The sequence below is a fragment of the Diceros bicornis genome, chromosome 5, assembly GCF_020826845.1.
Source record: "Diceros bicornis minor isolate mBicDic1 chromosome 5, mDicBic1.mat.cur, whole genome shotgun sequence".
NCBI classification, from domain to species: domain Eukaryota; kingdom Metazoa; phylum Chordata; class Mammalia; order Perissodactyla; family Rhinocerotidae; genus Diceros; species Diceros bicornis.
The window spans coordinates 76,531,312-76,547,496 of record NC_080744.1 but is presented as its reverse complement, the minus strand read 5'-3'; the positions used below and the strand labels follow the sequence as shown (position 1 = coordinate 76,547,496).

The 16,185-nt window shown below is 37.5% G+C and overlaps 1 long non-coding RNA gene across 3 annotated transcripts in view; it reads left to right on the top strand.

The window, feature by feature from the left end:
- The window catches only part of LOC131406363 (uncharacterized), a 90,627-nt gene that overhangs the window by 31,595 nt on the left and 42,847 nt on the right, over window positions 1–16,185 (top strand). For all 3 annotated transcript variants that reach the window (XR_009220119.1, XR_009220117.1, XR_009220118.1), the window contains one exon: window positions 1,324–1,420. This is a non-coding gene — a long non-coding RNA (uncharacterized LOC131406363). The remainder of the gene's footprint in view (window positions 1–1,323; window positions 1,421–16,185) is intronic.

The window sequence follows — 16,185 nt, the reverse complement described above, 5'->3', positions numbered from 1 at the left end:
GTTATCAGTCTTTGCGATCAGGATGTCCATTTTTCTGCTGCCTTCTCAAACAACTGCTTGTAAAACAATTGTTGTTTTAGCCCAGTTGAAAGGTTTGGCCCAGTCCAAGGTTCAAGACAGCAAGGCAGTTTCTCTAAAGGCAGCTCTGACTCCATTTTAAAATGGCTCCACTAAAGTCAATCTTGACGTTGTCAACTTGACGTCTATATGTGTTGCCATCAACTATACTTAATCTTCAAATAAATACAGTAACAAGGTCATTATTAGGCCTAATATAATAGAAGTATACTGAATACAACAAAAACACACTATCTGTTTTCCCAGAAAAGGAGGAAATGTCCTTGAATGATGTTTACACTTCCTGGTTGTAACATATAATAAAATATAAAACTAAGATTTCCAGTTGGATATAAAGTTAATAGATTGCATGTTGTGTGATAGGGGAATGAGAGAAGATAGAAAACACACACTCACACATAAAGATATTCATAACATAAAACGGAGAGAATACTCATGACATTTACAGTCCTCATTTCTGTAACTGGTCAGATAGACATTTGTAGCTATAACTTCTTCTACTTAAAAACTTATGAATACTTTCCTTTATTGCCTCATCTGTATTCCCCTTGTCTCAGTTAGTCCTGGTTCTTTTTGACAGAGTGACAAAAACTTTCATTTCTAAAGAGTATAGGCTATTACTATTCCTGCTTGAATTGGGTTATGGTAGTTTTCCAATTGCCCTTAATCTCAGGGCAAGATAATGCTAGGAGAAACCCTAAGGGATATTCTGTATTCCAGACATACTCTTCCTTACCTCAGTTGTGGATGACTTTTCCAATTTCTCTTTCGTAGTGACATAGATTCTTTGCTTCAACAAATTTTAGTAAGGCTCCTGAACCTTCTTTTAAGATTGTGCACTTCCTTGTAAAATCCTCAGCAATAACCCTGCTAAGTCAGTTTATCAAGAGTCTCTCATCTCCATGTCTGATTACACTGTTATCTAATCAGGTTTCTCACCCTCCACCCTCCACCAAGTGGTGACTGATCAACCTTGCCTCTCTTCATGAAAAATCCTCTTAGGTCAGTGTAGCCAGAATCCTCCTTACCCTTGATGCTTCCCCCAGTAATTCTCCTTCCAGTGACACCCATCAGGCTCCTTGGCTATAAATTCCCAATTGCCCAGGCTGTATTTGAAATTGAGCCCGGGTATATAATGAGGTCTCTTTTCCACTATTGAAATAGTTCCGAATAAAATCTGTTTTTACCACTTTAATGTCCAGCTCTGCTTTTTCTTTAACTATTATAATGTTGTGACTTTTATAGGAGCAGATTCATTATTGGAGCCCAGGACCTCACAACCACAACTCTAGTGTGCATCTTTAAAGGCTATATTCACTCCCGATGAATAAGGGATCCATTGGTGAGTATGACTTCTAAATAATTGCCCCAGACAAATGTCTCTTGTAGGGGCAGATTTTGATTCTTAAGATTTTGATTATACTCTTGACACTGGCTTAGAGACCCACACAAAGAGAGGATGGGTTAGAGTGCTAGGTTTCCCTGTTTTAAGAAGCTGGGTTAGCATCCTAGGAAAGCACTAATTGAGTTTGAGTTCAAAGCAAGCACCTGTGTATAATAAGCTGGGTTAGAGTTCCAGGCCAACAGAAGCTGAGTTAGAATCCCAAGGTTCTCTGTTCCTAAGTATAAAGGTACTATTAATGAAGATCATGGGAGCTTCTCAAAGGACTGAAAATCTCCTTCTTGAACCTCTGATAGAAATGTGCTCCAAAAATTCTGTTTGCTTCCTTTCTTGTTTGCATGATTTTACGAAGGATAATTTGTAACTTGAATGGCCTCTTTAGAAGACTTAAAATCTTTCCAAACTAGCTCCTTACACTTCTTTTCCTTAAAATCACAGCTGCTCCTGCTTCCTCTTTTTATTGCTTTGCATCTTCCCTCCAGTTCCTTTGAATCCTTTCATATATCCCCTTTCATATACCTACCTCCTCCACTCTTCTCTCTGCCCTGCCAGACTTTTTGCTCCCCACTTTAGCCCCTCAACTCTCTACGATTACTTACACTTTAGGTTCCCTGCCTTCCATCAAGATCAACCATTTGGGGCTGAAAAGAGAACAAAAAACCATTTGGAAACAGAACTGGATGTTTTGTCCACTCACATGTGGTTTAGAGACATCCTAACAGGTGCTAGATGTCTCTTAAGTCACTAGCCTTAAATTTATTCCACAGTCACCATCAGATAACATATCATGACCAAAGAAAATCTTAACAGTCTCTTCCATAAATATTGGTAAATAAGTAGTCTTAATGTGTTCCATTTTCCAGAACACTTAAGATAAAATTATAAAGTGGAAATAAACCAATAAAATTGTAACACTATGTTTTACTGACTCATGGCTTCTGTATTTGCATCTTTTTGTATATTTATGATATTATGTATGTATGTGTGCATGCATGTATGTTATGTAATTGTGACATTTTTCTATACCTGAATAATGTTATCAAATTAATTTATAAAATCCCTTATAGGAGTTCCATACAAATTGGCTTAGATATAAATGAGCCCTTCTATAAATTAATTATTCCTAGAGCTTTGAGAAATATAGAAATAGATCCAATTTTTAAAAAATTCCCATGACCTGGGATAATCTTTCATAAATAAAACTAGATTTAAAACTTGTTGGTGAAATAAAAACAGGCATGTCTTCAAAGTTGTCAGTGTTAAATATAATGTAGACATACAATTATTTTTTACCTAGGTTCAGTAGTCAAACAAGCTCATCTCTATTAGATGTTTAAGTTTATAAAACTATAGATCCAACCTAAGAACAATATGTACAATAAAAATGAATTACTTGATGCATGTCAAAAATGGCAGTAAATTTTTAAGAAAGAACCATCTGTAACTCATTAGGTTCATTGCTTCTGAGGCTTTTTTGATACTTGCCTAATTGGCAACAAGTAAAATAACAATATTGTGGCTAGATTTGTTTGTTCAGCTCAATAAATTTTCGTGATGAATTCAAACATAGTTCTTAAGCACAGATGAATTAAATAGATGTAAGTGGGATAAAGATGTATAAATTAGCAGTTCACTATGTCTTCAATATGTTTATATGATTTATAATATATTTTATAATAACTATGTTTTATATATGACCACATAAAAATAACTTCAGAAAACTTTTTGGTAATTTAAAACCTTAAAGTGATACAAAATTAAATTAAAAAATGGATATTCATCGATTATCTACATCATTCCCAAATAAGATAAAATATGGAAACATTAATGCTGAACATAAGTTTAGGTACTTGGGCATCTTGTTTTATGTAATATAGACAAGTCAATATATTTGTGTCAGTTAATAAACATGAGAAATTGTACCATGAAAGAGGCATAGGCCTCTAGAAAATTATAAAATGATGTGTTTACAAATTTGCTACAGAATGATATTATGTCACTAACAGTTAACAATTGCTTACTTCCTAGTTTTCTCTGTAAAATAAAGGTGACTGATGGTGAAAATTTCTCATCGTATATGTAAATGAAGCTACTAGGTCTAAGAAGGGCAAAGAAAAAATAAAAACCTCTTCATGCAAGGAAAGTTTGATGGGTTTTTTGGGGGTGTTTTGGGTGAGGAAGATTGGCCCTTAGCTAACATCTGTTGCCAATCTTCCTCTTTTTGCTTGAGGAAGATTGTTGCTAACATCTATGCCAATATTCCTCTATTTTGTATGTGGGACCCCGCCACAGCATGGCTTGATAAGCAGTGCATAGATCTGCACCTGGGATCCAAACCTGTGAACCCTGGGCCACCGAAGCAAGCAAGCGAACTTAATCACTAGGCCACCAGGCCAGCCCCTAGATGTGTTTTTGATAAGGAAAGAAGGAAGGATGTACTTTTGTTAAGGGAAACAGTGAGTAATTTTGACCTAAAAAGCAATGTCTGGTGTTCAAGAATAAGAAAGATGAAAACAGCAAGACAAAAACTGAATGTATATTAACAAAAATAGTGTATAAGGTTTATGTAAAAGACGTCCTGGAAAAGGAATTTCATCTTGTGCGGTCAAAGGTGGCTAAGACTGGATGGATTGATTTATGTGTTCTTTTTTAACTAGCCTTAGAAGTAATAGTACACTAATGCAAAATCAGAATTTGATTCTCTCTCTAGCCTGCACAAACAAAATTCTTAGCTTATAGGTTTGCTCTAATAAGAAGTTGAAAAAGTGTTTTTCTTTACCTTTTAGATATTCTGCCTGGCAAACCCAGATTTTATATCTTGAAATAATTCCCTCAGTTTCATGTTGTCTTTATCAATTCTTTTTTTTTCAATTATTTTATTGAGGTCATATTGGATTATAACATTGTGTAAATTCAGGTGTACATTACTATGTATTAGTTTCTGTATAGACTGCATCACCCAAAACACCCCCAAAAAACCCATCAAACTATGCAAAATAGTCTAATTTTTATCCATCACCTTTGCCTTGCAGAAGTTCTTTAGTCTGATGTGCTCCCATTTGTTTATTTTTTCTCTTGTTTCTCTGGTCTGAATAGACATAGTATTCAAAAAGATAGTGCTAAGACTATCCGTGCTAAGACTGGCAAAGAGTGTACCACCTATATTATCTTCTAGGAGTTTTCTGGTTTCATGTCTTACCTTCAAGTCTTTAATCCATTTTGAGTTAATTTTTGTGTATGGCATACGATAATGGCCTACTTTCAGTCTTTCACATGTGTTTGTCCAGTTTTCCAAACACCATTTATTGAAGAGACTTTCCTTTCTCCATTGTATGTTCATGGCTCCTTTATTGAAGATTAGCTGTTCGTATGTTTGTGGTTTTATTTCTGGGCTTTCAGTTCTGTTCCATTGATCTGTGTGTCTGTTTTTGTGCCAGTACCATGCTGTTTTGATTACTATAGCTTTGTAGTATATTTTGAAATCAGGGATTGATTCCTCCAGCTTTGTTGTTTTTTCTCAGAATTGCTTTGGCTATTCTGGATCTTTTGTTGTTACATATAAATTTTATTCTTCCATATATCAAAACAAATTTAGTTTATATGTTGTCCGTATAAACAACAACAATTTAGTAGTTCCATATAAATTTGTAGTTCCATATAAATTTGTTGTTCCACATAAATTTTGGATTCTGATTGGGATTGCATTGAATCTGTAGATTGCTGTAGGTAATATGGACATTTTAACTATGTTTATTCTTCCAATCTGTGAGCATGAATATCTTTCCATTTCTTTATATCTCTTCGATTTCTTTCATTAATGTGTTGTACTGTTCACTGTATAGGTCTTTCAGCTCCTTGGTTAAATTTATTCCTAGATATTTTATTCTTTTAGTTGCAATTGTAAATCTGATTGCATTCTTTTTTTTTTTAATTTTTTGTTTATTGCAGTAACTTTGGTTTATAACACTGTAAAAATTTCAGGTGTACATCATTATACTTCTATTTCTGCATAGATTACATCATGTTCACCACCAAAATACTAATTACAACCCATCACCACACACATGTACCGAATTATCCCTTTCACACTCCTCCCTCCCGCCTTGCCCTCGGGTAACCACCAATCCAATCTCTGTCCCTATGTGTTTGTTTATTGTTGTTATTATCTACTACTTAATGAAGGAAATCATACGGTATTTGACCTTCTCCCTCTGACTTATTTCACTTTGCATTATACCCTCAATGTCCATTCATGTTGTCACAAATGGCTGGATTTCATCGTTTCTTATGGCTGAGTAGTATTCCATTGTGTATATATACCACAGCTTCTTTATCCATTCGTCCCTTGATGGGCACTTAGGTTGCTTCCAAGTCTTGGCTATTGTGAATAACGCTGCAATGAACACAGGGGTGCATGTACCTTTACAAATTGGTGTTTTCAAGTTCTTTGGATAAATACCCAACAGTGGAATAGCTCGATCATATGGTAGTTCTATCCTTGATTTTTTGAGGACTCTCCATACTGTTTTCCATAGTGGTTGCACCAGTTTGCACTCCCACCAGCAGTGTATGAGGGTTCCCTTCTCTCTACATCCTCTCCAACACATGTTGTTTCCTGTCTTATTAATTATAGCCATTCTGACAGGCGTGAGGTGATATCTCATTGTAGTTTTGATTTGCATTTCCCTGATAGTGATTTTGAACATCTTTTGATGTGCCTGTTGGCCATCTGTATATCTTCTTTGGAGAAATGTCTGTTCAGGTCTTTTGCCCATTTTTTAATTGGGTTGGTAGTTTTTTTGTTGTTGAGATGCATGAGTTCTTTATATGTTTTGGAGATTAAGCCCTTATCAGATGTATGGTTTGCAAATATCTTCTCCCAATTGTTAGCTTGTCTTTTTGTTTTGTTGATGGTTTCCTTTGCTGTGCAGAAGGTTTTTAGTTTGATGTAGTCCCATTTGTTTATTTTTTTATTGTTTCTCTTGCCCGGTCGGACATGGTGTTTAAAAACATGTTGCTAAGACTGATGTCGAAGAGTATACTGCCTATGTTTTCTTCTAGTAGTTTCACAGTTTCAGGTCTTACATTCAAGTCTTTAATCCATTTGGAGTTAATTTTTGTGTATGGCGTACCGTAAGGGTCTACTTTCGTTTTTTTGCATGTGGCTATCCAGTTTTCTCAACACCATTTGTTGAAGAGACTTTCTTTTTCCCATTGTATGTTCTCGGCTCCTTTGTCAAAGATTAGCTGTGCATAGATGTGTGGGTTTATTTCTGGGCTTTCGATTCTATTCCATTGATCTGTGTGTCTGTTTTTGTGCCAGTACCATGCTGTTTTGGTTACTATAGCTTTGTAGTATATTTTGAAATCAGGGAGTGTGATACCTCCAGCTTTGTTCTTTTTTCTCAGGATTCCTTTAGCTATTCGGGGTCTTTTGTTGTTCCATATAAATTTTAGGATTCTTTGTTCTATTTCTGTGAAAAATGTTGTTGGGACTTTGATAGAGATTGCATTGAATATATAGATGGCTTTAGGAAGTATGGACATCTTACCTATGTTAATTCTTCCAATCCAAGTACACGGAATATCTTTCCATTTGTTTGTGTCTTCTGCAATTTCTTTCAGAAATGTTTTATAGTTTTCGGTGTACAGCTCTTTCATCTCGTTGGTTAAGTTTATTCCTAGGTATTTTATTCTTTTTGCTGCCATTGTAAATGGAATGGTATTCTTAATTTCTCTTTCTGCTACGTCATTGTTAGTGTACAAAAATGCAACTGATTTTTGTATGTTGATTTTGTATCCTGCAAATTTACCATATTCGTTTATTACTTCTAAAAATTTTCTGGTGGATTCTTTAGGGTTTTCTGTATATAAAATCATGTCATCTGCAAATAGTGACAGTTTCACTTCTTCCTTTCCAATTTGGATCCCTTTTATTTCTTTCTCTTGCCTGATTGCTCTGGCTAGGACTTCCAGTACTATGGTAAATAGGAGTGATGACAGTGGGCATCCTTGTCTGCTTCCTGTTCTTAGAGGGATAGCTTTCAGTTTTTCACCATTGAGGATGATATTAGCTGTAGGTTTCTCATATATGGTCTTTATTATGTTAAGGTACTTTCCTTCTATACCCATTTTATTCAGAGTTTTTATCATAAATGGATGCTGTATCTTGTCAAATGCTTTCTCTGCATCTATTGAGATGATCATGTGATTTTTATTCCTCATTTTATTAATGTGGTGTATCACATTGATGGATTTGCGAATGTTAAACCATCCCTGCATACCTGGAATAAATTCCACTTGATCATGGTGTATAATCTGTTTAACGTATTGTTGTATGCGATTTGCTAGTATTTTGTTGAGGATTTTTGCTTCGATGTTCATCAGTGATATTGGCCTGTAATTTTCTTTTTTTGTGTTGTCCTTGTCTGGTTTTGGTATCAGGGTAATGTCAGCTTCATAGAATGAGTTAGGGAGCTTGCCCCCCTCCTCAATTTTTTGGAAGAGTTTGGGAAGGATAGGTATTAAGTCTTCTTTGAATGTTTGGTAGAATCCACCAGGGAAGCCGTCTGGTCCTGGACTTTTATTTTTGAGGAGGTTTGTGATTACTGTTTCAATCTCCTTACTGGTGATTGGTCTATTCAAATTCTCTACTTCTTGACCCAATTGTGGAAGGTTGTATGATTCTAAGAATTTATCCATTTCTTCCAGATTGTCGAATTTGTTGGCATATAGCTTTCCATGGTATTCTCTTATAATCTTTTGTATTTCTGAGGTGTCTGTTGTACCCTCTCCTCTTTCATTTCTGATTTTGCTTATTTGTGCCTTCTCACTTTTTTTCTTGGTGAGTCTAGCGAAAGGTTTGTCAATTTTGTTGATCTTTTCAAAGAACCAGCTATGGGTTTTATTAATTTTTCTATTGTTTTCTTTGGTCTCTATTTCATTTTTTTCTGCTCTGATTTTTATGATTTCCCTTCTTCTACTGATTTTGGGCTTGGTTTGTTCTTCTTTTTCCAGTTCCTTTAGGTGCATTGTTAAATTGTTTATTTGAGATTTTTCTTGTTTGTGGAGATAGGCCTGTATTGCTATAAACTTCCCTCTCAGAAACACTTTTGCTGTATCCCATAAATTCTGGCATGTCGTATTTTCATTTTCATTTGTCCCCAGGTTTATTGATTTCTTCTTTGATTTCTTCGTTAATCCAGTCGTTGTTCAGTAGCATTTTGTTTAATCTCCACGTATTTGTGGCTTTTCTGATTTTCTTCCTATAGTTGATTTCTAGTTTCATACCGTTGTGGTTAGAAAAGATGCTTGGTATTATTTCAATATTCTTAAATTTATGGAGACTTGTTTTGTAGCCTAATATGTGATCAATCCTGGAGAATATTCCATGTGCATTTGAAAAGAACGTGTATTCCTTGGTTTTTGGATGGAATGCTCTGTATATATCTACTAGGTACATCTGTTCTAGTGTGTCATTTAAGGCCAATGTTTCCTTATTGATTTTCTGTTTGGATGATCTATCTGTTGGTTAAGTGGAGTGTTAATGTCCCCTACTATTATTGTGTTACTGTCTATTTCTGTTTTTATGTCTTTTAATAATTGGTTTATATATTTAGGTGCACCTACATTGGGTGGGTAGATATTTACAAGTGTTATATCCTCTTGTTGGATTGTTGCCTTGATCATTATGTAATGCCCTTCTTTGTCTCTTTTTACAGTTTTTGTTTTAAAGTCTATTTTGTCTGATATGAGTACTGCTACCCCAGCTTTCTTTTCCTTGCCATTTGCGTGGAGTATCTTTTTCCATCCCTTTATTTTCAGTTTGTGAGTGTCTTTAGGTCTGAAGTGTGTCTCTTGTATGCAGCATATATATGGGTCTTGTTTTTTTATCCATTCAGCCACCCTATGCCTTTTAATTGGAGCATTTAGTCCATTGATGTTTAAAGTAGCTATTGATAAGTATGTGCTTACTGCCATTTTTTAACTTTTTGCTTTTTCTCAGTGTTTTAGTAGTCCTTCTCTGTTCCTTTCTTCTTCTATACAGAATTGATGGTCACTTTAGTTTGACCTCTGTCTGCAAGCTATACACTTTAACTCCCCTCCTCCCTCCTGTTATGTTTTTGATATCATATCGAACCTCTTTTTTGTGCATTTGTATCCATTATGTTCTTATCATGGAAATAGATAATTTTTCCTATTTGTGGTCTTCTCTTTTCCCCTTAAATCAGTCCCTTTAACATTTCTTGTAGCACTGGTTTCTTGGTGACAAACTCCTTTAATTTTTGCTTGTCTGGGAAAATTTTGATCTCTCCTTCCATTTTCAACGATAACCTTGCTGGGTAGAGTATTCTTAGCTGTAAGTTTTTTCCTTTTATCACTTTAAATATATCGTGCCATTCTCTTCTAGCCTGTGAGGTTTCTGCTGAGAAGTCAGCTGATAGCCTTATGGGGTTTCCTTTGTATGTAACTTGACATTCTCTTGCGGCTTTTAGGATTCTCTCTTTATCTTCAATTCTGGACATTTTGATTATGATGTGTCTTGGTGTGGGCCTCTTTGGGTTTTTGTTGTTTGGGGCTCTCTGTGGTTCCTGTACCTGGATGTCTGTTTCCTTCCTTAGGTTAGGGAAGTTTTCATCTATTATTTCTTGAAATAGATTCTCTGCCCCTTTGTCTCGCTCTACTCCTTCCAGGACACCTATAACACAGATGTTAGTGCACTTGATGTTGTCCCAAAGGTCCCTTAGATTGTCCTCACTCTTTCTAATTCTTTTCTCTTTTACCTGTTCACCTTGTGTAATTTCTTCTAGTCTTTCGTCCAGCTGACAGATCCATTCTTCTGTATCCTCTACTCTGCTTTTGAGTCCCACTAATGAATTTTTCATTTCCAGTATTGTATTCTTCATTTCTGATTGGTTCTTTTTTATATCTTCCAATTCTTTGTTGACATTCTCACTGAGTTCATCTATTCTTCTCCCCAGATCAGTGAGAATCCTTAACACTCTTAGTTTGATCTCTCTGTCAGGTAGGTTGCTCATTTCTGTTTCACTTAGTTCCTTTTCTGGGGTTTTGTCCTGTTCCCTTACTTGGAATGTATTCTTTTGCCTTCTCATTTTGCAACTTTCCTTGTGTTGTGTCTACGTATTAGGTAGGTCAGCTACGTCTCCTGCTCTTGGATTGCTGACTTTACGTAAGTGATGCCTTAGGAGGCTTCCAGTGTGCTTCCCTCAGTTCTCAATGTTCCAGGGGTGACCCGTATGTGGGCTACATGTGTCCTTCTGTTGTGGCCTGTTTGCTATCCCTGTAGGCACCCAGGGAGGCCGAATTATGCTCCTGACCAGCTGTTGTAATGCTCAGCTGCTTGTAGTTGTTGTTGGCCCTTCAGTTTCTTTATCAGGTGTGGGGAGCCCCAGCACAGTTGGCTGCAAGTTCTAATACCACATTTGTGTTGCAGTATTTCTTTTAAGTGAGTAGGCCCCCAGCGTGGCAGGTTGTTAGGCTCGGGGCCTTACAATTGCTGTAAGGCTCTAGCCTATTAGGTCTCTTGTCAGCTCTCTGAGGATTGCAGCTGGGTGGGGCTGGCCTCAGGCACAGGAGCACCTAATTGTTTCAGGCTTTGGAAGGTGGGGCAAACCCCCTATGTGGGTCTTTGAGAAGCACAAGTCTTCTGCAGCTGACAAGCCCTGCCGCCCACAGGTCCACACAGACAGTCAACACAGTCCTGACCCGTGTCCGCGCCCTGACCTCCCCAAGCAGACCCAGTCTCTCCATGGCGGGAGACCCACACACTCCGCCACCGCCCCACACTCTCCACCAGCTCCTTGTGCACGCCCTGCCCCACTAAAGTTGGCTCAATGGCCAGGCTGCAGAGAATCCAGTCACCAATCTATGCAGGCCCGCAAGTTGCCTGAGTGCTTATTGTTGGGTGGGGCCAGTCTCTAGGGTGGGCTGCCTTTCCTGGCTGAGCTGGATTAAATCGGTTCTCTAGTGGGTGGGGCAGACCCTGGGCTAGCAGGCACCAGGGAGAACTCCAATGGTGTCTGTGTCAGCATGCCCACACCAGGCCAAAACAATGGCCGCCGCCAATGTCCCAATCCCTGGAGAGGTCTCACCCCTCACCCAGATGCACTCAGGGCCTATCAGGTGAGTCTCTTTTCACCAAAGCACTGTGCACCTTTCTTTCTGGTGATTTTAGGATGCTTTCTGAAATGGGTGAGTTTGCGCGCAGGCACTTTAAGAGCCGGTTTTAGTTTCTTTGTTAACTGGGTTTTCTGGGGGTGCTCCCCAATGTTTTAGTAGCAGGCAAAGTCAGATATTATGCCACTGGTCTCGATTGTGCTGGGTCCACAAAATGCCCACTGCGGGGGCACTCCCCGGCTCAGGGCCCTGCACCTCCAGCGAGGGCTGCATACCTGTGGGCTGCTCCCGGCGGCTGTGAAGCTGGTGGCTTGTGAGGGCAGCGTTTTTCCTCTCCAGAAGGGAGTCTCTGCCTCTTCCACCTCAGTTAGGATTGCCCGTTGTTGCCAGAGTTCTTCTTATCCAGTTTTCAGTTCTGTCTCAGGGGTAATTTTTCCACCAGTAGGTGTAAATTGGCTGTGTCCACGGGAGGAGGTGAGTTCCGAGTCTGCTTACACCGCCATCTTGACTCGAGATCCCCTGATTGCATTCTTGACCTCTCTTTCTGCTCGTTCATATTTAGTGTATAGAAATGCAACTGATTTTTGTAAGTTGATATTGTACCCTGCTACTTTGCAGTAGTTGTTCATTATTTCTAATAGTTTTCTGATGGAATCCTTAGGATTTTCTATAATAGAACATTGTCATACTCAAATAGGAAGAATTTCACTTCTGTCTTTCCAATTTAGATACCTTTTATTTCTTTTTCTTGCCTAATTTCTCTGGCCAAAACCTCTAGTACTATGTTGAATAGAAGTGGTGAGAGTGGGCACCCTTGTCTTGTTCCTGTTTTCAGAGCAATGACTTTCAGTTTTTCACTAAGTATGGTGTTGGCTGTGGGTTTGTTATATATGTCCTTTATTATGTTGAGGTACTTTCCTTCTATGCCAATTTTTTTGAGAGTTTTTATTATAAATGCATGTTGGATCTTGTCAAATGCTTTCTCTGAACGTATTGAGATGATCATGTGATTTTATTCCTCATTTTTTAAATGTGATGTATCAAAATTGATTGATTTGCATATGTTGAACCATCCCTGCATCCCTGGTATAAATCCCACTTTATCATAGTGTATGATCCTTTTAGTGTATTGATGTATTCAATGTGCCACTATTTTGTTGAGGATTTTTGCATGTATATTCATCAGCGATATTGGCCTGTAATTTTCCTTCCTTTTTTGTCCTTGTCTGGTTTTGGTATCAGGGTAATGTTGGCCTCATAGAATGAGTTAGGAGGTGTTGCACCCTCTTCAATTTTCTGGAATAGTTTGAGAAGGATAGGTATTAAATCTTCTTCGAATGTTTGGTAGACTTTTCCAGAGAAACCATCTGGTCCTGGACTTTTATTTGGCGGGAGGTTTTTGATTAACGTTTCAATCTCTTTACTTGTGATTGGTCTATACAGATTATCTATTTCTTCTTCATTTAGTTTTTGGAGGTTATTTGAATCTAAGAATTTATCCATTTCTTCTAGATTGTCCAATTTGTTGGCATATAGTTCTTCAGAGTATTCACTTATAATCCTTTGTACTTCTGTGGTATCCATTGTAATTTCTCCTCTTTCATTTTTAATTTAATTTTTTGAGCCTTCTCTCTATTTTTCTTAGTGAGTCTGGGTAAGGGTTTGTCAATTTTGTTTATCTTCTCAAAGAACCAGCTCTTAGTTTCATTCATCCTTTCTACTGTTTTTTAGTCTCTATTTCATTTATTTCTGCTCTCGTTTTTATTATGTCTCTCCTTCTGCTGACTTTGGGCTTTGTTTGTTCTTCTTTTTCCAGTTCTGTTAGGTTTAGTTTAAGATCATTTATTTGATATTTTCCTTTTTTGTTGAGGTGGGACTGTATTGCTACAAATTTCCCACTTAGTAATACTTTTGCTGCATCCCATAAGAGTTGGTATGTTGTATTTTCATTTTCATTTGTCTCCAGGCACTTTTTTATTTCCTCTTCGATTTTTTAATTTATCCAATGGTTGTTCAGTAGCATGTTGTTTAGTGTCCACATATTTGTGACTTTCCTAGCTTTTTTTTGCAGTTGATCTCTAGTTTCATAGCATTGTGGTCAGAAAAGATGCTTGATATGACTCCAGTCTTCTTAAATTTATTGAGGCTCACCTTATTTCACAACATGTAGTCTATCTTTGAGAATGGTCCATGTGCACTTGAGAAGAATGTGTATTCTGCTGTTTTTGGGTGGAATGTTCTATATACATCTATTAAGTCCATCTGGTCTAGTGTTTCATTTAAGTCCACTATTTTCTTGTTGACTCTCTGTCTGGATGATCTATCTATTGATGTAAGTGCGGTGTTGAGGTCCCCAGTATTACTGTGTTGCTCTCCATTTCTCCCTTTCAGATTGTTAATAGGTGCCTTATATACTTTGGTGCTCCTGTGTTAGATGCATATATATTCATAAGTATTATGTCATCTTGGTGAAATGTTCCTTTCATCATGATATACTGCCCCTCTTTGTCTCTCATTGCCTTGTTTATCTTGAAGTCTGCTTTGTCTGATGTAAGTATGGCAACACCTGCTTTCTTTTCTTGCCATTTGCTTGGAGTATCATCTTCCATCCCTTCACTCTGATCCTATGTTTATCTTTAGATCTGAGATATGTTTCCCAGAGGTAACATATTGTTGAGACTTGTTTTTTAATCCATCCAGCCATTCTGTGTCTTTTGATTGGAGAATTAAATCCACTTACATTGAGAGTGATTATTGATACATGATGGCTTAATACTGCCATTTTATCTCTTGTTTTCTGATTGTTCTATATTTCCATTCTTTCTCTTCCTGTGTATTTCTGACTGCCATTTCAGTTTGGTGGTTTCCTGTAATCATTTTCTCAGTTTTCTCTGTATGTATGATTTGTGGCTCTGCTCTGATTTTTGTGTGTGTGTGGTTACCATGAGGTTTGTATAAAAGATCTCATAGATGAGATAGTCCATTTTCTGATAGTCTTTTATCTCTATTAGCCTAAGCGGGTTCCATCACTTTCCTCTTCCCCTTGTGAGTTATTGTTGTCACAAATTGTTCTTTTATGTGTTGTGACTTTGTATTAAATTGATGTGTTTATAGTTATTTTTGACACTTTTGTTCTCTTTATTTTTTATCTTATAATTAAATTTTTACTAACTTATTCTGATACAGACTGCAACTTTCTGAGTCTATCTATTTATCTCCTTGATCAAGGTTTTATAAACCTCTGCTTCTTAGTTTCAAATAGGAGGGCTCCTTTCAACTCTTCTCATAAGGGAGGCTTAGTGGTAATGAACTCCCTTAGCTTTTGTTTATCTGGGAAACCTTTCATTTCTCTATCATATCTGAAGGATAATTTCACTTGATGGAGTATTCTTGGCTGAAAGTTTTTGTCCTTTCGTATTTTGTATATATCATTCCATTCTCTCCTATTGTGTAAGATTTCTGCTGAGAAATCCACTGAAAGCCTGATAGAGGTTCCTTTGTGGGTTATTTTCTCCTGCTGTGCTGTCCTTAATATTTTTTCTTTGTCATCAACTTTTGCCAGTTTTATTATTATACGCTTTGGAGAAGGTCTTTTTGCATTAATGTAGTTAGAAGTTCTGTTGGCTTCATGTACTTGCAAGTCCAGATCCTTCCCCAGGTTTGGGAAGTTCTCAGCTATTATTTCTTTAAACAAGCTCTCTGCTCCTTTCTCCCTCCCTTCTTCCTCTGGAATACCTATAATTCTTATGTTGCTTTTCCAAATTGAGTCTGATATTTCTTGAAGATTTTCTTCATTTTTTAAAACTCTTAGTTCTCTCTCCTCCTCCATCTGAAGCATTTCTAGATTCATGTCCTTGAATTCACTAATTTTGTCCTCCATTACTTCAGCTCTATTTTTTATGGTTTCTAGATTATTTTTTATCTCATTGTCTTCTTCATATCCCAAATTTCTGTATATTTTTTAAGGACTCCCATCTCTTTGGTGAAGTATTCCTTCTGCTCATTAGTTTTATTACCGAGCTCATTGAACTGTCTTTCTGAGTTTTCTTGTAACTCACTGAGTTTCTTTATGACCACTATTTTAAATCCTCTGTCATTTAGATTATAAATTTCTGTGACTTCAGGATTGGTTTCTGGGGACTTGTCATTTTGCTTCTGCTCTGAAGTGTTAGTGTAGTTTTTCATGGTGTTTTATGAACTGATCCTTTGCCAGTGCATTTGTGGTAATAGGTCACAGATTCCACCTACCACCTTGGGGGGAAGCAGGAGCTGTGTTACTGATCCCACTCTGTCTGCTGGAGGTTATGCAGGTACAGCTGCCCTGCATTTTCACGGGCTGGCCACAGGTACTCAGCAGGTCGCTCTTGGAGGAGCATGGCCTCTGTGCTCACCAGGCAGGTTGTGCTGGCTTGGGCCAGCCCTGTGTTTGTTTGTGGTTTGGCTGAGCTGCTCCACTTGGTGAGTGGGTCTCCTTCACAGGGACTACGCTGCTTCCACTTCGTGGGGAGCATTCCCACAGGTGAGGTTGCTGAAGCATTGTGGGTGCTTCCGCAGGCCAGGCTACTCCT